This window comes from Ictidomys tridecemlineatus, chromosome 4, assembly GCF_052094955.1.
Source record: "Ictidomys tridecemlineatus isolate mIctTri1 chromosome 4, mIctTri1.hap1, whole genome shotgun sequence".
Lineage (NCBI taxonomy): Eukaryota > Metazoa > Chordata > Mammalia > Rodentia > Sciuridae > Ictidomys > Ictidomys tridecemlineatus.
Window position 1 is genome coordinate 210,526,986 of NC_135480.1, and position 24,588 is coordinate 210,551,573.

Here is a 24,588-nt window from a genome sequence, read left to right on the forward strand (position 1 = left end):
TAAGAGAAAATGAGAGCATGCATTTAGAGGTACAGTTTTTTTATGTATAGTTACAATTTTAACCATTCTAAGTATGGATCAAATGTTCTTCCAGATATTAACCTAAATCCATTCTGAATTTGGATATGGGTTCTAAGAGTGATCAAATTTCAAAAAGCTTCCACATATTCTTGCCTGTGCCCCTCTCCTCCCCTAGATAATTGGGTTGCATTGTCTGTGAAGCATTTTATTATTTTTAAACACCCACCTCAAAGCTTTGGGGACTATGCCTGACATTGCAATTATCCTGAATTGATGCAGGAGAAATAAATGTAAACTAGAGTCCTGTGCAATTATTAGGATCACATGTAAAATGCACTGTGCAGTTTTCACAGACTTTTGTTTTCCTGTTTGTGGCTTTTCAGTACAAGAAATTTAAGAATAATCTTACAGTACATTGAGTCATGAATGTGTGTTGATGGGACAGCTTGAGAAAAATCAAGAAGCTGTGGGAATGTGTGTAGGGTAGCTTTGGTTCAGTCTAATTGAAGAGGTTGCAGAGAGGTTGCTGAGAGATTTTGAAAAGCCTGAGTTCACATGAAGAAGATTCCGAGGACAGTTGGGAGTTTGGAGTTTTGCACCATTCATAACCTCTACAATAACCTCCATGATTCAGTACAGGATGGATTGCCTTTTTTTGTGTCTACTCCAGATCAAGAAGCAAGTCAGTGATATTGCTGAAATTAAGCTGACCTATAAAATATTTGATCAAATATGATTTTTTTATTTATAGATTTGGTTTCAAAATAAAAGATCCAGACTAAGACACACAAAGAAACAAAAAATGTTTGTCACCAGAAAACATGAGTTCCCTGTCCAAGGTCATCATCCTGTTTTAGGTCTCCAGGATGCCCAGATGCAATATGACAACAGTAGTACTGCATAGCCATCTTCCCCCAGCAGGCTCCACTGGAAGAAACTGGCTACTTCCCTATGAAGACATGTGCACTTCTCAGTGAAGAGGATGCTCATGTGCTTCATTGTTCCCAGCATGAGAAAGGAACCAAGTTGTGCTTTGCTAGGTCAAGGGGCCAGAGGAAGTGAACCTTCTCCCAACTTTGCTCCAGCCACATATAGTCATCCTGCTTTATCTTTGCAGCATGTTGAGAGGGCCACATTCATGACAGAGGAAAGCCAACAGAGAAGGCCCTTGCCCTTGCTCAATGTTGACATGTGCAGGAAAAGATGCAACAGCAGCAGGACCAGCAGCCCTCTGGTCTGTGTGAAGGACAGCAGCAGAGTGACTGGAGATATTCTAATCCACAGCTGCAACAGCCCCAGAATTACCAAGAAAAACTGCCAGTTCAGGACCCACTTCTAATGTCTCAGAAGTATGAGGACTTAGGGCAGCAGTTGCCCTCCCTTCTACAAGAGCAGGATGCAGGTTGTAATAAGAATGGAGAAGACTCAAGATCTCAGACTCAGTGCACATCTCCTCCACAAGTGGAGGTGAGTTTTCTTCCAGAGTCTTTTGTTTTACATGGACAGCAAGTTGCTAGAGAGCAGCCCACATCCCCAACCCAGCAGGTTTGGGGTGAGGGGTATGAAAAATTTGATGACTTGACTTTGCCCTATGTTGACAGTGTGCAGGGAAAGATGCAGCAGCAGCAGGACCAGGAGCTCTCTGGTCTGTGTAAAGGACAGCAGCAAAATTAATGGGGATATTTTATTCTACAGTTATAACAGCGACAGAATTACCAAGAGAAACTGCTATTTCTGGACCCACTTTAATGTCCCAGAAGCAAGGAGACTTAGGTCAGCAGGTGCCTTCCCTTCTACAAGAGCAGGATGCAGGTTGTCAAAGCAATGAAGAGGCCCTGAGCTTGGAATTACAGTTTACATCTCCTCCACAAATGGAAGTCAATTCTCTGCCACTGCCTTTTGGGATGGACAGCAAGTTGCTGCAGAGTAGCCCAGGTCCCCAACCAAGCAGGTCAGACTTAGGGGTATGAAGAGGTTGATTACTGGGCCTAAATTATAAGTGAAGTACTTGGCATTCAGTTTCAGAGAGCTATAGTCGTAAGTCATTCTATAATCATCCACTTAGTTTCAGGGTTAAGACTCTGTTTAATCTGTATATAAAGATGCCCAGTTCAATAAGGTTTTATGACCAAAAAAAATTTAAGAAGATAAAAGAAAAACAATTTTAAAAACCCCAATCCTTCATAGAGCCCCTTTCACCCCAACTAATGCAATCACACTCACACACACACACACACACACACACACACACACAGAGAGAGAGAGAGAGAGAGAGAGAGAGAGAGAGAGAGAGAGAGATTTCTGAAAATCAATGTCTTCTGGTGGGGTAGTAGTACCCAACAGTGGTAGATCCCTGACTAAGCACCCTCCAGTCTTCTGGAGAAAGTTTGACTTATGCAGCCACTACCACAGCAACAGGCACAAAGACAGCATTGCCAAATTCAAACCAGTGTCTAATTTAGGTAGACACTTCTTGCACATCTCTGGCTAACAAATATCTCCTTCTTGGATATAAGATCCTTTGAGGAACCTTTCTATCAGGAGTCTTTAGGCTGCTGCTCTCCTCTCTGGACCAGGACAGCATCTTCAGTACATCAAGTGTACTGGAACCTGGAACCTCTGGAATTTGACAGTATAATATGTATCACAATGGATTTTCATATATGTCAACCCTCACAAACAAACAAAAACCAAGCTAGGACATTTTTAAGGAAGCCATCTCAGCCAGCATTGCTTGACAAAAATTCACAAGATTATGCTGGAATTCAGCCTTTCAGAAGAGATTGCTGCCTGGATGTCTGCTCAGCAACTGTCTGTTTAACTTTGGACTCAAATCTCTCTCTCTCTCTCTCTCTCTCTCTCTCTCTCTCTCTCTCTCTCTCTCTCATCACAGTTTCCAGGTCCTATTGTTTGGAAATAAGTTCTTTTTACGTTTGCATAAAAAACCTTCCCGGGCCTTAAACCCTCCCACTGTACTCACAGTGAATAGGCCTGAGGTGCACTGTGGCAGGAGTCATTTGACTTCCGACTCACATTCTTGGCAGAACCTTTCTCTGACCATAATTTAGATCAACTCCTTCATCCACTTAAAATGGATGGCCTACCTGAGTTTTGCCACTGAAAGCAGAACTTCTACTGAGGTCACATCTTCAGCTACTGCAATCCTAAGGACCCTTGAAGGCTCCTGCACTGAGGTGAGAGCCCCTGTTTGAAAATCCATTGTGTTCTGACAGTCACCTTGGCATGTAGGTCAATGATAGCGGAGGGTGGCCAGGAGAGCCTTTGGGTATTGTTGATTTGAGGCTTTGAGACAAAACTTCAAAGATGGTGATATCACAGAGCCTCCCACTTTGGAACCATTTTCACAATTTGGGGCTTTAGGAAATACAACAACTTGAAGTCTTCCAGAGAGATTCTTGTCTCGCCCACAGGTCCCGACAACACCAGCTCTGCAGGCTACATCCTTCAGACCACTAGGGGGCACCATTCTTGAAGTGTCAGTGGAAGAGTGGAGGTGCTCTTCCTGAATTCCCTGTTGACTCCTGGGATGTTTTGTGGAAAAGCAGGCCAAGGCTAGAAAACTCTTACATGTTGCTCAGCTCCTTCATTTTGCTGTCATAATATTTAATCAGGAAACAGTGTGTATGGGTAATGATCATTTAAGCAACACCAGGAATAGTGAAGAAATCTTGCACTTATGGTTATTGCACTTTGGCCACCCTCTTGGAACCCTTGTGATGAGTCCAGATGCTATGTTTTTTTTTATGTATCTCATATTTATTTAAGTGTGAAATTATGAAATAATATTAAATTGCACAATAAAGCATGTTTTGAATGAATTTATAAGGCATGTAACATGCAAATCTTCATTCTGTAAATATCTTCCCTCCCAGAATGAGACTGAGAACCTGTGGGGAAATAGCAACTCTTCAACAGGGGAAATGTGGTATTTGCACAATCACTTTGGACAGTCATTTGGAATGTTGATCGAAGTTGCAGATGCCTAGCAATTTTGCTACTAGATTTTTTCAAAAGAAAATGCTATGCTTTCTTACAGAACACTGAATCTCCAGACAAGAAGGCTCAGCTGTGTTAGTCAGCTTTCCACCACTACACCTAATACCTATGATAAAGGTCATTTTGAATTTTTTTGGTGGTGGTGTAAGGAGTCTGCCCAACTGAGCTAATTTACTTTACCAGTCCTCTTTATTTTTGGAGACATGGTCTAAGTTGCTCAAGTGGCCTTGAACTTGGGACCCTCCTGCCTCAGCCTCCTGAGTTCCTGGGATTATAGTTGTTGTCTACCATGCTACATTTGGTTCATGGCTTTGTCAAAAGGCGTCTGTGAGCTCTCAGGATACAGCTCTGGTCTCAGCCTGAGTTTCCCAAGATTGACGAGGTTGGTGGCCAGAGCACAGCATGGGTTGACATCCAGGAGTTTTTGCTCCTTTGCAAAGTCATCAGCACTCAATGAGGTTTATCTTGGTGACTCCATGAGGACTTCCCTGCCAACTATTGACCCTGAGAACTGAGGCACTGGAGTGCCTAGGAACAAGTCATAGTTCTTGCCTGTCAAGTTACTTCCTGGTCTCTTTAGATGCCAAACATTGATTGATGACCTTCTAGTAAAGCAGGATGAAAGCTTAGGAAAAAGAAGCTGGCACCTTGTGGTTTCTGGAGCTGGAATCAGGCTTTAGCAGAGCAGGGTGCAATCTGGCTTTACTTGCCAGCTCAGGTGGGATTTTCTGCACTGCAGAGGAAGGTCAGAATGTGGTTCCTGACAGAAGTGAGGGGCTGAATCCCAGCAGGGCGCTGGAAATGCTCACAGGCCCAGAGTCAGGAATTTGTGTCTTGTGGCAAAGAAATGATGATGACCTTGACAGGTATATCTGAAGGGATCTCTCCAGCTCCAGCAGTGGACCAAGGTCCCCAGGGTCAGGGAAGCAGTAGGAGCTGGCACCTATGAAACATGTGGATCCTGACATGGGACTAAGCTCTTCCTGGTCACAGAGCAATGTCTCCTTAAAGGCCTCTGTGTGCTCCAGGTGGGCAGGAATCATTCTGAAAACTTTCAGGTCCATTGGAACCTACATGGGTGCAGAAGTTTCAGGTGAATAAAAGATTCAGTCTGTTGAAAATGGTGTCATCATTTGGCTCAGATAGGATGTGTTTCTAACAAATTCCTATATAAAATTTCACAGGTATTCCCATCAATTTAGAGTTGCCCCAAGTAGGTTTTACTTTATTTTATTTATGTATTTGTGATGAATGGAGTTCTTAATCACTGAGCGATATCTCCATCAAATTTATTTTTTACTGTTTTTGTGGTTGTTGTTGTTGGTTTGTTTTGTTTTTCCTCGACAGGGTCTTGATAAGTTGCTGAGAGCCCTGCTAAGTTGCTGAAGCAGGCTTTGTACTTGGCAGTTCTTCTGCCACATCCTTCAGAGCTGCTGGAATTACATTCATGCACCACTGTGCCCAGCTTCACGTAGGTTTTTGATGTTAATTCACTTCATGGTTGGTAGGTCATCAAAATAGTGGTGCGAATGCAGTCATAGTTTAGGCACATATGCAATACATTTATCACCACCCTATCTCACTATGAATCAGCCTTATATCAAAGAAAATATTTGACATTTGGTTTTTTTGGATTATCTAACTTCATTTAGCATTATCTTCTCTAATTCCATCCATTTACCTGCAAATGCCATGATTTTATTCTCTTTTATTGCTGAGTAATATTCCATTGTGTATGCATGCCACTTTTTTTTATCCATTCACCATTGAATGGCATCTAATTTGTTTCCACAATTTAGCTACTGTGAATTGTACTGCTATAAACATGTGGCTGTGTTCCTGTAGTATGCTGCTTTTGAGTCCTTTGAGTATAGACCGAGAGGAATAGCTGGGTCAAATGGTGGTTCCATTCCCAATTTTCCAAGAAACCTCCATACTGCTTTCAATATTGGCTGCACTAATTTGCAGTCCCACCAGCAGTATATGAGTGTACCTTTTTCTCCACAGCTTCGCCAACACTTACTGTTGTTTGCATGCATAATAGCTGCCATTCTGACTGGAGTGAGATGAAATCTTAAGAATGGTTTTGATTTGCATTTTTCTAATTGCTAGTGATGATGAACATTTTTCCATGTGTTTATTGACTGATCATACATCATCTTCTGAGAAGTGTCTTTCAGGTCCTTGGCCCATTTATTGATTTGGCTATTTGTTTTTCTGGTGTCCAATTGCTTGAATTCTTTATATACCTTAGTGATCAGTGCTCTATCTGATGTGTGAGGGGTAAAGATTTGCTCCCAAGATGTAGGCTCTCTATTCACCTCACACATTGTTTCTTTTGCTGAAAAGAAGCTTTCTAGTTTCATCGCATTTATTGATTCTTGGTTTTAATTCTTGTACCACATGAGTTTTATTAAGAAACTTGGGGCCTAATACCACATGATGGAGATTAGGACCTCCTTTTCCTTCTATTCAACACAGGGTCTCTTGTTGTATTTCTAAGTCCTTAATCCATTTTGAGTTGAGTTTTGTGCATGATGAGAGATAGGGGTTTAATTTCATTTTGTTGCATATGGATTTCCAATTTTCCCAGTTCCATTTGTTGAAGAGGTTATCTTTTCTCCAATGCATGTTCTTGGCACCTTTGTCTAATATAAGATAATTGTAGTTTTTTGGGTTAATCTCTGTGTCCTCTATTCTGTACCATTGGTATACCAGTCTGTTTTGGTGCCAATATCATGCTATTTTTGTTACTATTGCTCTGTCCTATAGTTTAAGGTCTGGTAAAGTGTTGCCACCTGCTTCACTCTTCCTGCTAAGGATTACTTTAGCTATTCTGGGTCTCTTAATTTTCCAGGTAAATTTCATAATTGCTTTTTCTATTTCTATGAGGAATATCATTGGAATTTTGATCAGAATTGCATTAAATTTGTATAGTGCTTTTGGAAGTGTGGTCATTTTTGATAATATTAATTTTGCCTATCCAAGAACAAGGTAGATCTTTCCATCTTCTAAGGTCTTCTTTGATTTCTTTCTTTAGGGTTCTGTAATTTTCATTATATAGATCTTTCACTTCTGCCATTAAGTTGATTCACAATTATTTATTTATTTATTTATTTTGAGGCTATTGAGAATGGGGTAGTTTTCCTCATTTCCCTTTTTGAGGGTTTGTCACTGATATACAGAAATGCCTTTGATTTATGGGTGTTGATTTTATTTCCTGCTACTTTGTGAATTCAGTTACTAGTTCCCGACGTGTCTGGTGGAACTTTTCTAGTCTTCCAGGTATAGAATCATATCATCACCAAATAGTGCCAATTTGAGTTCTTCTTTTTCTATATGTATCCTTTTAATTTCTTTCATCTGTCTAATTGCTCTGGCCAAGTGTTTTAAGATCTATGTTAAATTGAAGTGGTGAAAGAGGAAATCCTTGTCTTGTTCCAGTTTTTAGAAGGAATGCTTTCAATTTTTCTCCATTTAGAATGATGGCCGAAAACAACTCTTGTCACCTATGGAATTCTCTATGGCTACTGCACAGTGCAACTGGGGAGAAGGGCTTTTCCAAAGGCTCTTAGATTTAAAAGTAAGCCTGTGGTGACATTAAAAATATTCCTTATATTTTAAAGACATATGGGAATATTTAAGGCCAAACCACATGTCTGGGATTCTCATTAAAAAAAGAAAGAAAGAAACAGCATGGAAACTGGGTGTAAGCTCAGCATCGCCCCCAACACATGGACCTCACCCCAGCAGAGCCCAGAGCCTGTCACAGACGTGGCCTGTGAAAATCACCTGTGCAATAGGACATTCACATTACAAGCATGTGACATGAAAATAACACACCACTACACTTGCTCTAGCCTGGAAATTACCAGGCTATTTGGAACAACTCTATGACAGCACATTTGATATCTTTCATAAATATATTCTTGGAAAAATTTAACTTCCCCAAAATAACTCAAGGAGAACCACTGGGAATCATTGAAAAATACATAATCAATCATAAAACATCTTCCTGTAAAGGAAAAGTCAGACTCAATCACTGAAAAACCCAAACATTTCATAAAATTATACATGTAAATTTGCACAAGATTTTAGAGAATAGCAAGAGAGATGACATACCTAATTCATACTAAAGCTATCTTATGACCCAAACCCTTGAAGATAGTGCTGTCAAAAACCTGAGTATGAGGAAATTCCTGAAAAGAGGTGCAAAAAATTTAATTGAAGTATTAGGGACCTTAAAGTAGAAACACATAGATAGGATACACGTATGATGACTTACTAGGCTTTCTCAAAGAACACTACGCTCTTTTAGAAAAATCTATGCAGATCACTATATGACCGGCTTATAATCTTGCAATCAATGAAAACAGCATTTGTTGTAGAACTGTATCTCCTTTCCCTCCACATACCTGATTGCTACAAAATAGGTATTTTTTTGGGGGGGGAAGGGTGGTAGTCTGCACCATCATCTCAGAGCTAGCCCTGAAATAGACTTGCTTTTCTTCCAAACAGATCTTGTCTCCGGGTATTGACTTTTAAGTGGTAAGCAGAGGGACGGGACCAATAACAAATTTGGCAACCAGCCAGGAGTAGTGCTCTCTAGGCTATGCAGTTCTTTGGGTCTATGCTACTGAGAGGAGCAACAATTGTTCATGAATGTCAGCTGCTAGTGATAAGCTGACCTATGTCTGGGATTTCAGGGAATTCCTAGAAGTTACTAGGAGTTTTCTAGGAAGTTCTGCCTTTTCTCCTCCTTGCAGCATCAGTTGCCTACAACCACTTCGTGGGTGGAAAGAAAGTCTTTGGGAGACTAGAAAGAGGGGAAGTTGACCGACTCTAGACTGGGTAAGTCGCACTGGTGTGAACACTGGGAATCCTCTACTTTTGCTATTTTTGGCTAAATAGACACTTAGATATTGCATGCGTCGTTTGCAGTCCTAATTGGTGTGAGATAAAATGTTATTTACTGGAACTTCCAGCTACTTTCAGGGGAAATTTCTGTGCATTTGGTTTGGCTTTTGCTCTACAGACGATTTCCTTTTGGAATAGTGTTTGGTCACAATATGTATTATAATCTGGAGAAAATGGTCCTGGAGACAGAAAATGGTAGGATTTGATTCGATTTTACCAAAGCAACTTCCCCCAGAATTCCTGGGGACAGCGTTGTCAGAGATGCTGGTAGCTGCTCTACTTTATTGATAGGGATTTCTCCATGCCTTTTTAATACTATTGAGCTTATGGTAACAATAAATGGCCTGTTTCTGGTAAATCCACTTCTGATTATTTTTACTTTGCTTTATCAGCATGCCCAATTTATGACATTTCTTGCAAACATCTTTAAGATAATTATTAAACTGCAGTTATAGGGTTAACATGTAAAGACTTTGGGATTTATGTATATTTTCTTCTGCTATCCTTCTATTTATAGTAAGATAATTTTGTCATCCAAGGTCACTAAGAAGTTTGTTATTCCAGACAGTCCTAACTGAAATGCAAAGTCTCAAAAGTCATCCAAAAACTCATTTGATACTGAGGGTAAAAGAGGAAAAGAGACTTTTAAAAAAATGCCAAGTTGCTATGTGAACTGCTTTGCCTGAAAAATTTGGTTGACAGTCTTCATAAGACTACAAAATAATCTTAAAGTAGATTTTTTAAGCAACAACTCAGAAAAAAAGGCAATGTTGAATTAGTTTTTAAACAGACAACCTTAACTATTTCATTATGTCAGAAACATAATTTGAATTATAGCTTTTAAAGCTGTAGGGCTTTTGTGTATATATGTGTTTATGTATGTTACCCTCATGCAATTATGTCTGTGTGATAAAATTTCTCAAGAAATTATGTTCAAGTTGACTTTCAGATAAATGAGCATTCAACATAAACTGAAACTGTTAAATTAACACAGGTGCCTGATTGTTAAAGTCCAAAAGTAATGTGATAGAGATAAAACATATACATTATTTCTAAGCAAGTTGAAATACTGAAACATCAATCAATACATATAAATCCAAGTACTCTTGGCTTCTTGAATTATATTAAAGACTATATATCTATTTGGTTCTACTCATGTATTTCCATAAAGTTTTGGTTTGTAGAAAAATAATTCAAGATTGCCTTCTTTTTGAGTTGACACTTAAAAAAGGAAGGTCATTAAGATCTAAAAATTCCAATTAACAAGTATAATTCTCTATGCAAAGAGTTTGTCTGAATTCAGAAAAGAAGTTCTTAAAATACAAATTTAAAAATGAAAATGGGGCTGTGGATGTGGCTCAGTGGTAGAGCACCAATAGTTTCAATCCCTGGTACAAAAATAATTAAGAATGATATGTGGGATTATTCAAATGAGAATATTAGTATCTTTTGAAACAGATTTTTGTGGAATAAAGAAAGATAAATAATAAACCAAGTGTAGTAAAACCCTCAGTCTGAATTACAATTGTAATTTGAATTCAGTGTATTTCTCTTTAGATTGTTTGACCATTTGACCTAGCTATTGCCCTTCTCGGACTATTCCCTGAAGACCTTAAAAGAGCGTACTACAGGGATACTGCCACATCGATGTTCATAGCAGCACAATTCACAATAGCTAGACTGTGGAACCAACCCAGATGCCCTTCAATAGATGAATGGATTAAAAAAAAAAGTGGCATTTATACACAATGGAGTACTACGCAGCACTAAAAAATGACAAAAATCATGGAATTTGCAGGGAAATGGATGGCATTAGAGAAAATTATGCTAAGTGAAGCTAGCCAATCCCTAAAAAACAAATGCCAAATGTCTTCTTTGATATAATTAGAGCAACTAACAACAGAGAGGGAGGAAGAGCAGGAAGAAAAGATTAACATTAAACAGAGACATGAGGTGGGAGGGAAAGGGAGAGAGAAGGGAAATTGCATGGAAATGGAAGGAGACCCTCATTGTTATACAAAATTACATATAAGAGGTTGTGAGGGGAATGGGAAAAAAAACAAGGAGAGAAATGAATTACAGTAGATGGGGTAGAGAGAGAAGATGGGAGAGGAGGGGAGGGGGGATAGTAGAGGATAGGAAGGGTAGCAGAATACAACAGTTACTAATATGGCATTATGTAAAAATGTGGATGTGTAACCGATGTGATTCTGCAATCTTTGTAATGTTTTGAACAACCAATTAAAAAAAAACAACTATAATGACATTGGTACAATCAAAAAAAAAGTGGTTAGAACAAAAGGAAACACCATTATAAAAATGAATCTTACCATTTTCCTCAAAAACCTTACCAGACTCCACATCACTAGGTCCCTTCAAAACCAACATCTGGGTGATTTATACATGGTCAGGGGCCGTGGCTTTCTCATTTTTCATGGTGCTGGGGACATGTCTGTCTCTCCTGGCTTGATTTTTCTTCCAGGCATGGCTTGGCCTACCAGATGCAAATGCTGTTAAGGTGCTCTGAGCCAGGGGCAGTGGAAACCATGAGGGCCTGTCTTGAGGGGGTCTGCATGCAGAACAAGCCCAGCAACCAGTGGCTTGGTCCTGGAGGTCTGCCAAGAACCTGCAGGTCCTGGCGGTTGTCGTACTTAGTTATAAAAGCTGGGCTGTTGGCAATAAGATCTCAATAAGCAAACATCACTGAAGCAGAAATTTAATTTAAAAACCAAGTACAAAGTTTCCATTGTTCAAAACTTCAATTTTGATTTCAATTTGCATCAATTTTTTATCATGACTTACCATCTCCTTGGAAACCACAGTGGTGCTGTTAATGTCACACCACCTGAAGACAAATCCACATAGAAAATCCTTACAGACTTTCTGAAACCCATACATGCTGGGAAGAGTGCCATGCACAGCACCCATCATCTGCCCTGCGTCAGAAGATCTTTATGTGTCATTCTGAGGACTGCAGCTTTAACATAGGTTTTAGATTTTAAACCTTGTTTCATTCTGCTTTCAAGTCAGGGTCTCACTAAATTACTCAGGCTGGCTTCACACCTGTAATCCTGCCTCAGCTCCTGAGGGGCCAGGATTACAGATGGGTGCCACAAAGTGTAACCTTCCATGTATGTCACATAAACATTCTTCTAAATTGACATTTAGCATTTTTACTTCCTGTGTGGGTACCTATGTGTGTATGTGAAAGTAAAGCAAAAGTTGTTGGCTTTGCAGCAAAAAATTAATTAATTAATTAATTAAATTATATATTCCATTTTATATCAGTACCATTTTATAGTGGTTAACTAGAAAAGCAGCAGCTATTTTTAATAATGGCTCAATAGTTTATCTGCTACTTTATTGAAAACTTAATTTGGGGGGAGGTGAGTACCAAAGGTTGAAATCAGTGGGAACTCAACCACTGAGCCACATCCCCAGCCCCATTTTGTATTTTTTTTAGAGACAGGGTCTCACTGAGTTGCTTAGAGCCTCAGAGTTGTTGAGGCTGGCTTTGAACTTGCAATCCTCTTGTCTTAGTTTCCCGAGTCACTGAGATTACAGGCATGTGCCACCACACTCAGCTCAAAACTTTCTTAAACCTAACAAAAAAATAAATTAGTAAGGTTATTATGAATTCTATGTGTTTAGCAAAATTTTAACATTAATTGCAATTTGCTTGGTGGTGGTGATTACAAAGGCAAATTTTGATTAAACAGCCTTATGATACAAACAGTGTACATGCTAAATTGTGGAGCTTCTGCACCATTAATGAATCTGAGATGGGCTTCTCTGCCTGCAGAATCCATGGCTGTGTGGACAAGGTGTGAAATTTCACCATGGGAAGCAGAGGTTGAAAACTGTGCTCTGTGGTCCAGAGTAACCGAACCATGCTTCCCTCCAAGAAGCGGGTATTGGCTGGGAACTTCCTCAGGTTAGTGGTGACCTCTCCTGGCTTCACCTTGTTTCAAAAACCAGTGGTCACAAAGGGCTCCCTTGGGTATCAGCCAAAGCATCCTATAATATAATTATTATGAAATAATCAATTCCTCAAAATTTGTGTAGTATTTTACGCAGTTATTTAGATATATTTAATCAGACATTTAATCAAATTGTTGGTAAAAATGTCAACTTCTTAAGCATTAGTGAACTGCAATACATTTGGTATGTTCAAGTCAATTAGCTCTATGTTGTAGAGCAGTTTTAGATTTACTGAAATACAGAAAGAAAGCCCAGAGTTCCCCTGGACTCACTTCCCCTACACCTCATCCTCTGTAAATGTCCCTCGTGGCAGGGCAGTACGTTGGCCTAACTTATGAACCAATGCTGTCACGCTGCTTTTAACTACTGCCCCTGGTTTTCATAGGGTTCAGTCTTCATGGTGTACAGTCTGTGGGTTTTAGCAAAGATAATGGCAAGTATCATCACCATAGCATCATACATAATTAATTCTCTCTCTAAAATTCCTCTCTGCCTGCTGTCCATTCTTCCCCGGCTCCTTCACCCTAACAAACACAGGTCTTTTCACTGTCCTCAGAGTGGTCTTTTACAGAGTGTCATGAAGCAGGCTTCTTGGATTCCTTTCCATCACTGAGTATCTGCCCTTGAGTTTCCTCCATGTGTTTTTATAGCTTATGGCTCACTGACCTATGTCCACATTCAGGTGACCCAGTTTGTTTTCCTAATCACTTACAGAAAGACGTCCGGCTTGCTTCTGAGCTTTGACCACTGTGAATAAGGCTGCTATAAACACTCATGGGCAGAACTTTGTGTGCATATAACTTACCAACATTTTAGAAAAATGACCAATGATTACTGGATCGTGTGGCAAGTGAATCTTTGCTTCGTGAGACCCAGTCTACCTCTCTCCAGCAGCTGTCCACTTTCAGCAATAGCAAGCGAGTCCTCCTGTCACGCTACCCTCTCGCTGACACTTGCTCTTACTGGTATTCTGGATTTGGGCCACTCTGCAGATGTGTAGTGGTATTTATTGTTTCAACTTAAATTTCCCTGATGATATGGGATGTGGAACAGTTTTTCTGTGGCTTATTTGCTGTCTGTATATCTTTTTGTTGAGGAATCTGTCCAGGTCTTTTGCCCAACTTGTAACTGGGCTGTTTGTTTTGTTGTGGAGAAGTTTGAAGTATTTTTTTGTATATTTTGAATTCCATGCTTTTAGCATATGAGTTTTGCAAAAATTTTCTTCCAGGCTGTGGCTTATATTTTCATTCTCTTCATGGTGTTTTTCACAGTTTAATTTTTTAAAAAAATTTAAAGATAGAGAGGAGAGAGTTTTTTTTATTGCTGTCATGGGTTACAGTGTCGGTGGAATCTAATCCCACATGGATTTTGTGGCAGGTGGTGTCAGAAGGCAATAGTTTCTTGCCATCCATATATACCTTGCCCGATGAGTGCCCTCTAGTGGAGATCACAATGGTACTGATGGGCAGAGTGGATGTGCTGTCCTGGTGAGGAAAGGAGGTCCTGACCATGTGGCTGTACTTGACATGGTGCCCATGCACGTTGACTTGCATTAGGTTCTTTGTAGACCCCAGATAATGACCAGCAACCATGTTATAAATGGTAGAGAAGTGGTGAATATCAGTAGATGTAACAGAGGCCAAAGGTGGTAGACCTATTCAGTGAACTTCAATATCTTTCTTCAAACTAGGAATCTAGGAGGAAGCATGAATTAGTCATGGATTAGAGTGAGTGACATGGATACTCCTCTGGTGATGTAGTTCTATATCCCATTCGAGAACTGGTAATTATGGGTTCCTGCAAAGAAAATTCATAAAAATCAAAAATAAAGATTTTAAAACTAGCCAGGTATGGTCATGAACAGCTATACCAGTGAATTGAAAGCTGAGGATCTCAACTTTGAGACAACTTGGTTGAACAGTCTCAAAAGCTGGGGGAGGGGTTGGGGTATATCTTAGTGGCTATGTGCCTCTGTGTTTAATCCCCACAAGTGAAAAATAAATAATAAGAAAGATTTGAAAACAAATACATCAGAAGTATTTTTATGCAAAATTTCACCAAATCTTTCACTAGTAGAAGAGGTAGGACAGAGTAGTCTGGATTCAGGCTCTCACCTTTTGTCATGCTACCATGCAAGGCAGCTGGGGGAATTTGACACTGACAAAAGTGAGGTTGGGAGCAGGAAGAATTTTGCTCTCATTTCTGTGCAGCAGCTTCAGCGCAAGTAAAATTTCTACTCTAATCCAAATGAGCATGTATTCCCTGCTGCCTCCCTAAGGTCTGAGATCATAGTGACTGGGTGGAATCCCTTTGAACTGTATATAGAGAGGAATAAATTAGGAGGAATGTACCTGTAAAATTCGCTGCTTAAATCTTGATGAAAAAACTTTTGGGGATCTCTCCACTAAGCTGAGGGGGGAAAAGCACCCAGAGAAAGACCTGAAGTTAAGATGTAGATAGTACTGAAGAGGAGGCTGGTGTACAAATGACATCTCTACAAATCCACTGACTCTTTATGTCTTTCCTGGTGCTCCTCCTCTTACAAGCTAAGCAGTTTCATGCCATGATGGCTGCAGACTTAGCTATCCAATTTCCACAGAACACTAATTAGGATGGCAGAACCTAGAATAAAAAATTTGAGCAAAATATCCAACAGAGAGAACATAGGTTGAGTATGCATTCCAGCACCTTCCCACAAAACAGCACTGACAGCCACAGCTTGCACACACACACACACACACACACACACACACACACACAATAAAATTTTAAAAAAGTTTTAGAAAGCCAGAGATGATTAACCTCATTTAGTAACTACAGGGGACAGAAAACTGGAAAATGTAGAACCACTGGAAAGAAATCTAGAAAATGTAGAACCACTTTGGAAAGAAAACTAAAAAATGTAGAACCACTGCCCTCTGGTGGAAAAAAAGAAACAGTGAAAGCCAGAAGCTGGTGCACCCACGGGCTGAGACAGGCAGGGCTGGGGAGGACTTTACCTGTTTCTGTGAAGGTAAACAAGGAAAAGGAAAAATGTAATGAAAGCAGATAAATGCCAGGGATTTGAGGAGACGACATAGCACACCCAGCTGGTCATTACTACTTTCTACTTAGTTTCCTTTGGCTTTCTACTGATTTTTGCTCAGCGTTAATGTTCTTATGTCCCTTCCCAGAATATGCAACACCAGAGGTTAAAAGAGCTTGTGTGCTATCTACCTATCTGTTGCCAGTGTGAAGCCCAATTGCTCCTGTATGGTGTGAGGGGTGGAAAGCAGCAGGTGTGAGGGATGGAAAGCAAGGCTCAGTACAAGAGCTGGCAACAGTGCATTTGCCTGTTACTGGAAATTTTAATGATGCAAAAATAAAGGTATTTTTAAATGCCTCAACTACATGCCTTTCTTTCCTACACCTGCAGTCTGTGAAGTTAGCCATGTATCTGAGAAATGAGCACAGGTGGTCCTCATGTCCGTAACTCATACACCTCACCCCTGATTTGTATTTCAGACTGGCTATAACTGAATATAAACAGAGAGGGAGCAATAGTTATCTGTTATTGTATTATAAAATATGGCACCATAATCACAGTTTGCACAGAGACCACCATAGCTTTATACAGAAAGTGATTCTACAAGGATCTGCCCAACAATCATTTGGGCACCCTCAGATGAATTCCACTCATGTTTTTAGCCATGGTGGTCAAGGTTCAGCCTTTAGTTAGCTCTTGTAATTCTCATGCGTTTTGCCTTTAAATTTCTGTCCTTGCCTTAACATCATTGCCTACAGTTACAACACAAGGCTTTTTACCACTGCAGTGGTCAGGTACTGTTATTGTTGGGGTTACTATTGGGGTACCTGTTTGGGTTCAAGTCCTGAGTAAGATACACAGAAGTAACAGGCAAAGGATAGAATTATTGTGAAGGTGAAGGTGAAGGAGGTGGAGTGGAGTGGGTTGAGAGAGATTCTCTAAGTCCACAAATCTAGAAAGTCTAGAAAACAACTTCTTATATACTTAGCTGTAAACCATTCACTTCCCTATACAGACCTCATTTAAAACCTTAGTCCATTTGCTCCCATTGGTTATCTTGATTAAAATAGCATCCGAATTTTTCCCCATTGGTAACTTCAGAAAACTTAATTAGAATACTCTCCAGTTCAAACCCCTTGGTTGTTTTAGAATGCCAAACTTGAGGCAGGAGTTGCCATGGTGATAAGTCTTTAGTGTTGGGAGTTGTCATGGCAATGAGCCATAGGAATGTGATGACCCATCTCCCTGCCTAGTTCACTAGTGGCATTTTTTTCTTACCTGCCTCTGGCATCTTGTAGTACCTGAAATTCTACATAAAAGTACCATCATTGGAAAAGAATGTCATTCCCAAAGAATTACAATTAATCTTTGGTAATTTTTTTTTCTTTTTTTACACTAACATTTTCTATGTTGTGTTCCATCTAGTATTATCCTTTCTCAGTTCTGTGCATGGCTTCTTCCCAGCCCCCCTTTTTAACTTTAGTGTATTCTGACAAAAGAATACAAGCGGTAGCGCGCTCGCCTGGCATGCCATGCATGCGGCCGGGGTTCGATCCTCAGCACCACATACAAACGAAGATGTTGTGTCCGCCAAGAACTAAGAAAAAATAAATAAATATTAAAATTCTTTCTCTCTCTCTGTCCCCCTCTCTCTCTCACTCTCTCTTAAAAAAAAAAAAAAAAGATGTCAAGCATGGGTTGTGAAGTTGGGGTTCAGGTCCTTGGTTATTGAAGGTGACAGTGAAAGTAGTACTCTGTGAGGGTAAAGTAAAGTGGGCCAAGCAAGAGAGAAGCTCAAGGCTCACATTTCTGTAAAATTAGTCTTACATGCTGAGTATGAAGAAATCACTCCCCTACACAGACCTGACTGAAGAACTTACCCCATTTGTTCTCATTGGTTATGAAGAGCATCCACTATTCCCTCATTAATTACTTTAGAAAGCCGAAATTGAATTCTGTCTGCTTTATCCTCATTGGTTATATTAGAATGACAAAACTGAGGTGGGAGTTGCCATGGCAATAAGTCCTTTGGCGGGAGTTGTCATGGTAAATAGGGACCTGATGATTAATCTCCTTGTCTTGTCATCCTGTATCATTGTAGTGGTAACCTGCCTTCCCGCCATATTGGAGTACTTGAACTGTAACATCTGCAGGGTAGGAAGCGAAACAAAGCGATTCCATTATTATATATCCATTTAAAAATGAAATATTCCTCATACCGTGAGCTCCTGCCAAAAAGCCTGGGAAGCGAATCTGGTACACTCCTTCGGGTTTCCTCTATTTTACCAAGATTTTGGGATCAAAAGACACAGGAAAAAGGATAGTGGAGGCTTCTGGGCCACCATCCAACTTTTGAGCACCCTGAGATCAATTAGGTTTTATCCAGACTGTGCTGGTATTTCACAAAAGCCTTCTCCCAGCCTCAATTGCCCTTGGCCAAACAGATGCCACCACACCCTGCCTCGGAGGTCCCAGGATTACCCCACCCATCTCCCAGCAGGCGTGCTGGGTGTGCACACTCATGCCCTGGGGCAGCATTACAGTTAGGTGGCGTCACCTGGGGTCAGTGCCCGTGCTGATCAGCATGGCGTCTGGAAGGTAGTGATGGCGCCTTCTGAGCAGCTGCAAGCATTCTGCGTTCACCATGGACACAGCATTTGTGTTGGGCTCCAAGATGAGACTCCTGCTGTAGGGCAGCTGAACTTGTGCCCAAGAGCTCTTTCTGGACAGGATCGAGAAGGTAAGGTAAAATCCAAGCCAACTTTGTTCTCTGTGACATTTTGCCATTCATTATTCCATACTGGGGTTGAGCTTTGAGCCCATACCTTCTGGACCAGCAACACTGTGGGTAAAGGCATGCTAACACTCTATGTTCCCTGATCCCCATTGAGCCTGAGGAGCGAGAGCTACACCTTCTGAGAGACAGGTCCGCTGGAAAACATTGTTTAAACGTTTAAACAACTATTCAAACATTGCTTAAACAGTAATATTTTTACAAGGTGAATTTTGGAAACTTAGGGGTGGTGATTACTAAGTCATCATGAATTTGGCCAAGGTCCTTCTGTGCTTCTGCTCTGAAACTCCCCTCCACGCCAGATTCCTTTGTCCCCAGGAGCACCCACATTACCTCTGGGGATCTTCAGAAATCTGGTTACAAACTTCCATCAAACTGTGAAAGTCGCTGCAGCAGGGATAGTTGATACACTGTTTATTCTGTGAAGGAGGCATCTTTGTTCTGAGAGGCTGAGTGATAGGCTCATTTGCCTGAAGTATTTTTTAAGACCTTTTTAAAGACTGGATTTTGATAGAGACAGGATTTCTTTAAGTTGAGTGACTTTTCAGCTCTTATTGGATGACACTAGCAGCCTACTGCCGATTTGTTTCTTAATTTTTGTCTCATATTTTGAAGAATAGAACCCACAGACAACAGAGGAAGGCAAGAGTAAAAGCAGTAAGATTCATGTGAATGAGTAAAAATGATAGAACACTTAGAATGCTAAGTAAAGGGAATCTGATAACCAGTTTACAAGTAGCTACACAAGTGTAGTATTACACAATGAGTCAAGTCACTCTTCCAATTATCCACCATTATGTGAAATAAACTTGTTTGGAAAGATTATACAAGCTAACTTCCTGGAAATGCCTTTGCATTTATTAGAAAAATCTTAATTGGATCGATTATCCTTACTGACTGACTTTATTAAATTCTACCTTATTAACTGTGACCAAACAGGAAAAAAAAATTTTTCTCTTTTTGCCGTTTTGTAGATAGAATGTATATCACTTCTGAGAAGTGTCTGTTCGAGCCTCAGGACCACATAAAATAAAACAAAGATGTTGTGTTCACTGCATACTGAAAAATAAACATTAAAAAATATTCAAAATATTCTCTCTCTCTCTCTCTCTCTCTCTCTCTCTCTCTCTCTCTCTCTCTCTCTCCCCCCCCCCCCGCCTCTGCCCTCTGTCTTTATAAAAGAAAAATAAGTAAAAGTTAAAAAAGGGGCTGGGGATGTGGCTCAAGCGGCAGCGCGCTCGCCTGGCATGCGTGCGGTCGGGGTTCGGCCCTGAGCACCACGTAACGAAGATGTTGTGTCCGTCCACCGAAAACTAAAAAGTAAATATCAAAGTTCTCTCTCACTCTCTCTTAAAACAAAACAGAACAAACGAACAAACAAAAAGAAAGATAACGTGGCCAGACAGACAAAATGGAACTCCACAAGGAAAAATCCCTTTTTCCTATTATGATCGGTATTCTTTTTTTTTTTTCTTTTTTGGAGTAGTTGTAGGTGGACGTGCAGCACGCCTTCTTTCGACTTGTTCCTCCTTTTTGTATGCCGCGCTAAGGCTCAAACCCAGTGCCTCCTATGTGCTAGGCCGGCCCTCTGCCACTGAACCACAGACATAGAGGAGGAAGGATTCTCAGAGGCTGTTCATCTTCCCATTTTTTTTGGGGGGGGGGTACAGAAACAGGCGGGAACCCCAAGCCCAAAGACCGGCAGATCAAATTCCCAAGCAACCGATTTCGACGGGTTTTTACGTGTTTCTGTCCCTTCCTCCATTCTCTGGATGGATCCGACCGCGGCCTAGCAATCTGCCTGCCTAACAGTGGCTTCACCGTGGTGGTTTCGGTTTTGAAGTCCCACACCGCCCGTGTCCCCCGCCGGGTTCTCTAGGGGTGCTGGGCCCATCTGCCTGCGTCTCGCGCCCGCCGCTGTGGCGTGGCGACCCGGCTGGTGGGACGTGTCCGGGTGACTTTCTACGACCCCTGCGGAGGAGCGGATCCCGCTGACGCCCTCCGAGGTTCTACGACCCCTGCGGAGGAGCGGATCCCGCTGACGCCGACCGAGGTTCCTCGTCCCTTTCGCCCGATTTGGTTGACGGTTGTCGAGCTCCACCTGGTGGCCGCTTTTATGGGAGCGTCTTCTCATCGGAAGTCGCCAAGGCGTGATATTCGGCGGCGGTGGCCGAGACAGAGTTCCAGGAGCTGGGCGGCGCCGGCGGAACTGTCTCGGTCGCCCTGGGCTGGGCCGATGTGGCCCGTTGGCGGGATATTGGACCGGCGGGCTTAGTGTGTGTGTCGGTTGTCTTCTCTCCCTGCTCGGTCCGGGCCGCGGGCGCCTCGGGTGGCGGTCCGAGCGGCTCCTTCGGTGGCACGGGCTTCGCTTTGGCCCGGTCTGGGTCGGCCGCCGGGACTTCTGTCTTTTTTTTTTTTTTTTCTTTTTCTCCCGCTTCCTCTCCCTCTCTCTCGTGGGTTTTGGCCGCGAATGTGCTGGCCCGGCCTCGCCGCGTTCCCTCTTTGGGGGCCGCCGCCCGGGGCTTGTCCTGATGGCTATGCCCGGCGTCCTTCGGTGGTGGGTCGCCTTAGCGTGTTCCCCGCCCGCCCCCCGATCCCGCTCGCTGGGGATGGTGGTCCCCGCCTCTCGTCTGTGCCTTCGTCAACGAGGGTCGACCAGTTGTCCCTAGGGGCTCTGGATCTCGGTGATGGGCTCGATTTCGCGGTCCGCCGACCGTGACTCCCTTCGGGGAAGGCGGCAGTGGTGAGTGAACTGTTCCCCATTGCCCCGGTCGCGGTTGTCTTGGCCCGAGTTGGCCGTTTTCTGCCATCGGGTAGGTGCTGACACGGTGTCCTCTGGCCTGTGCCGCCAGAGGGAGGGAGCTTGGGCCTCCGGGTGCGTGCGGGGCTCTGGGCTGATGGGGTGGCCCGGACCCGTTCCCTCTGGAGCCGTCTGCCTCGGGCCTGCGTGCGACGGCTCTTTGGTGCGCCTGGAGTGCCCTCGCGGTGGTGCCACCTCCGGCCGGCCGGTCTCCTGGCGCCGGAGGGCGGTGGGGGAGGTGGCGGGTGGTCCTTTACCGCCCGTGCGCTCCCCGCTGCGGGCGCCGAGGGCGGTGTGACGACGACGCTCGCTTCCATGGCTCCGAGCCGCGTGTCAGGCGTTCCCCGTTCCGTGTCGTCGGCCGCTCTCCCTGGGGTGTGGGGCCGGCGAGGCCGTAGCAGGCTCCTCTTGAAGCGGTCCTCGCCGGGTCTCCCCCCGCTCCCCGGGTCTCTCCCGCCCACCCTGCTGATCGATGTGGTGACTTTGCGCTCTCCTGGGCCGGACCAAAGCCGCGCCAGGCGAGGGACGGACATTCATGGCGAATGGGCCAGCTCTTCTCGTCCTGCCCGCGGGCCCCTCGCCTTCCCTCCCCGCCCGTTCGCGGTGCGGGGAAGGGCGGGGGTGCGGAACCCGGCCTCGACCTCGCTCCCGGGGTCCTCTGACGTAGCGGGTGCTTCCCGCCCGCCGCCCGCTCTGGGCGGCCAAGGGCCGTGCGTGTGGCCCTCCCCGCGTCGGGGAGGGCTGCCGCCGTGCCGCGTCGGCGCGACGGCGCGCCTCTGCTTCGGTGCTCCTGGGGCGCTCCGGGTCGTTTCCTGAGGTGCCTGAGGCTGAGCCGGTGTGTGCTGTTCCCGGTCCCGGTGCCGCTGCCGCGGCCGGCCGCCGCCTCGCTGTCAGTCTCGCCCCGTCTGCGGGGGTTTCTGAGGCGAGTGCCTGAAGGGGAAGAACAGTTGTTGCTTCGCTCGGGGGATCGAGGCGGTAAGCTCGACAGCGTTGACCGTTCCCTCTCCGTGGGGGGCGGGTCGCGTTGTCGTCCCCAGCGCCGAGTGGCGCGGGGAGTGTTAGGCGAGCGGGCGCCCGTGCGCTCTTCCCTGCCTCCCTTGGGGGAAGGGAGATGCTGCCCGGGCGTGCGAGCGATTGTGGCGGGACGCCGAGCAGGGGCCGGTCCGGCCCCCGAGGCGATGGTCGCCTTGGGGTGTCCCCGGCCGCGAACGCTCCAGAAGCCTCGTGCTTGCCCATACCGCAGATCCCCCCTCGCTGTCTCGGCGGCCGGTCGGGAGAGGAGCCGGGCTGGGTGCGGCCCACCCTCAGTGAGGAACGTTTCTCTAGCGATCCGTGAAGGGCGTGCCTCGCGTGGGGTACCGGATTCCCCCATTGGCCGCCCCCCTGCCTTGTGCGCTACGCTACCGTCGGTGGTGTGTGTAGGCGAGAGTTCCCCCCTCCCCGCCGTCTGGGAGGGCAGGGGTCCGCCGGCCCCCCGCGGGTGGGGGCCGAGCGCCTGCTCTTTGTGCCTACCGCGGCCCGCGCCTCCCCCCTTCGAGTCGGGGGAGGGTTCCCGCTGGGCCTGGCCGGGCCTCCTGGCGCATGTGGGTCCGCCGTGTGGGCCGCTGGTGCCGCGTGTGCGTGCGCGCGGTGGCGGCGGGGCTCTGTTCGCGCGGCCGGGGGTTGGGGGGCCCCGTCCCTCTTTCCCCCTCGCCTGCTGCGAGTGGCCCTCTGCCCGCTCCCGGTCCCGAGCCGGCGGGCGGCCCGCGTGCGTGTGCGCTGGCCCGGGGCGCGGCCGCCGTGGCCCCCCCTGGGTGCGTTCCGCGGGCGCGGTGGTGAGCGAGCGGACCCTGGAGCTGGAGAGGGCCCAGGTCGTGGGGCTCGGTCGGCCCGAGGTGTGTGGCGTTGCATGCCGGCGTTCGGAGGCCAGGCGCGCCTCTGTCGCGTGGAGGGCCACCCTGTGGTGGCGGGGCGGCGGGCCTCGTGGGAGGCTCCGGGGCTGGGGCCGGAGGCCGGGTTGGCGTCGCGGGCGGTGCGGGACCGCCCTCGCGTGTGGCGGTGGGACCCCGCTTGTTTTCCCGGCGGCCCGACTCTGTGCCCGAGGTCTTCTCCCCGGTTTCCTCTCCGCGTGGCCTTGCCCCTCGCTGCCTCCGGCGCGCCCTCCATCCCGGCGGGGTCGTGCCCCCCTCCTCGCCTCCGCCGAGTCTCCCCCCGGTCGACTGGTCGCGGCCGCGCTGCCGCCCCCTCCCGGGCGTGTACCGGGTGTGGCGGTGGGCACGCTGGACGGGCGGTCGTCGCTGGGGGATGCTCGTCACGGTGTGCGGGTTGAGGGTTCGGGGGCCTCCCCGCCTCTGGCGACGGCGGTGGGGCGGTGGGGCCCTGTCCCCCGCGAGGGCCCTCCCGGGAGGTTGGCTATTGACGGGAACCCGGCCGGAGGCTCGTCCGGGGCCACGCGGGACCGCCCGTGCGCCTGGTGTTGCGCGCTGGCGGTGATGACACCGTGTGCCGCCCTGGGCCTGTCCGGCTGGTGCGCCCGCGCGGCTCGGCCAGCTCTCTCCGGGCGGGGCTCCTCCGCGGGTCCGGCAGGTGCCCTCTCCCGTTTCCCGCCGCCCTTCTGGCGCGCCGCTCCCCGCGCCGGCTGCGGCCGCCGCCTCCTCGTGCTGCCGGCCCGTCCCCGACTGGCCTCTCCCGACCGTGGCCCGCCCGCTCTCTCGCCCCTTCGCGAGTTCGCTCCCACGGGGGGGGCCCGCCGCGGCCCCCCGTCTCCTGGCCGCCACCGCCGCCTGCCCGCCGGCGACGGCGTCGTTGTGTGCCGGTGCTTGGCGGGGGGACGACGGGTCCGCCACCCCCGCCCCCGCGGGGCGCCGGTCACCCGCTCGGTGCCGCGCGAGGGTTTTGCCGCTCGGGTGCGCGCGTCCGGCCACGACCTGGTCCGGCCGCGAGGAGTCGTTTCCCCGGTCGCGCCGCCGCGCCGTTCCCCGGGCGGGGCAGGGGAGGTGGGGAAGGGCATTGCCCCGAACCGCTCGCACCCCTGTCCCCGTCCGCGCGAGCGCG

General features: G+C 45.9%; 1 long non-coding RNA gene across 2 annotated transcripts in view; it reads left to right on the forward strand.

The window, feature by feature from the left end:
• Positions 1–24,588, forward strand: part of LOC144377432 (uncharacterized) — a 53,264-nt gene that overhangs the window by 15,615 nt on the left and 13,061 nt on the right. Inside the window, exon 1 of one of the 2 annotated variants that reach the window (XR_013438450.1) lies at positions 19,958–20,209. The exons of the other annotated variant lie outside the window; for it this stretch is intronic. This is a non-coding gene — a long non-coding RNA (uncharacterized LOC144377432). Of the gene's footprint in view, positions 1–19,957; positions 20,210–24,588 lie in introns of those variants that run through there. 2 annotated transcript variants of the gene reach the window in all.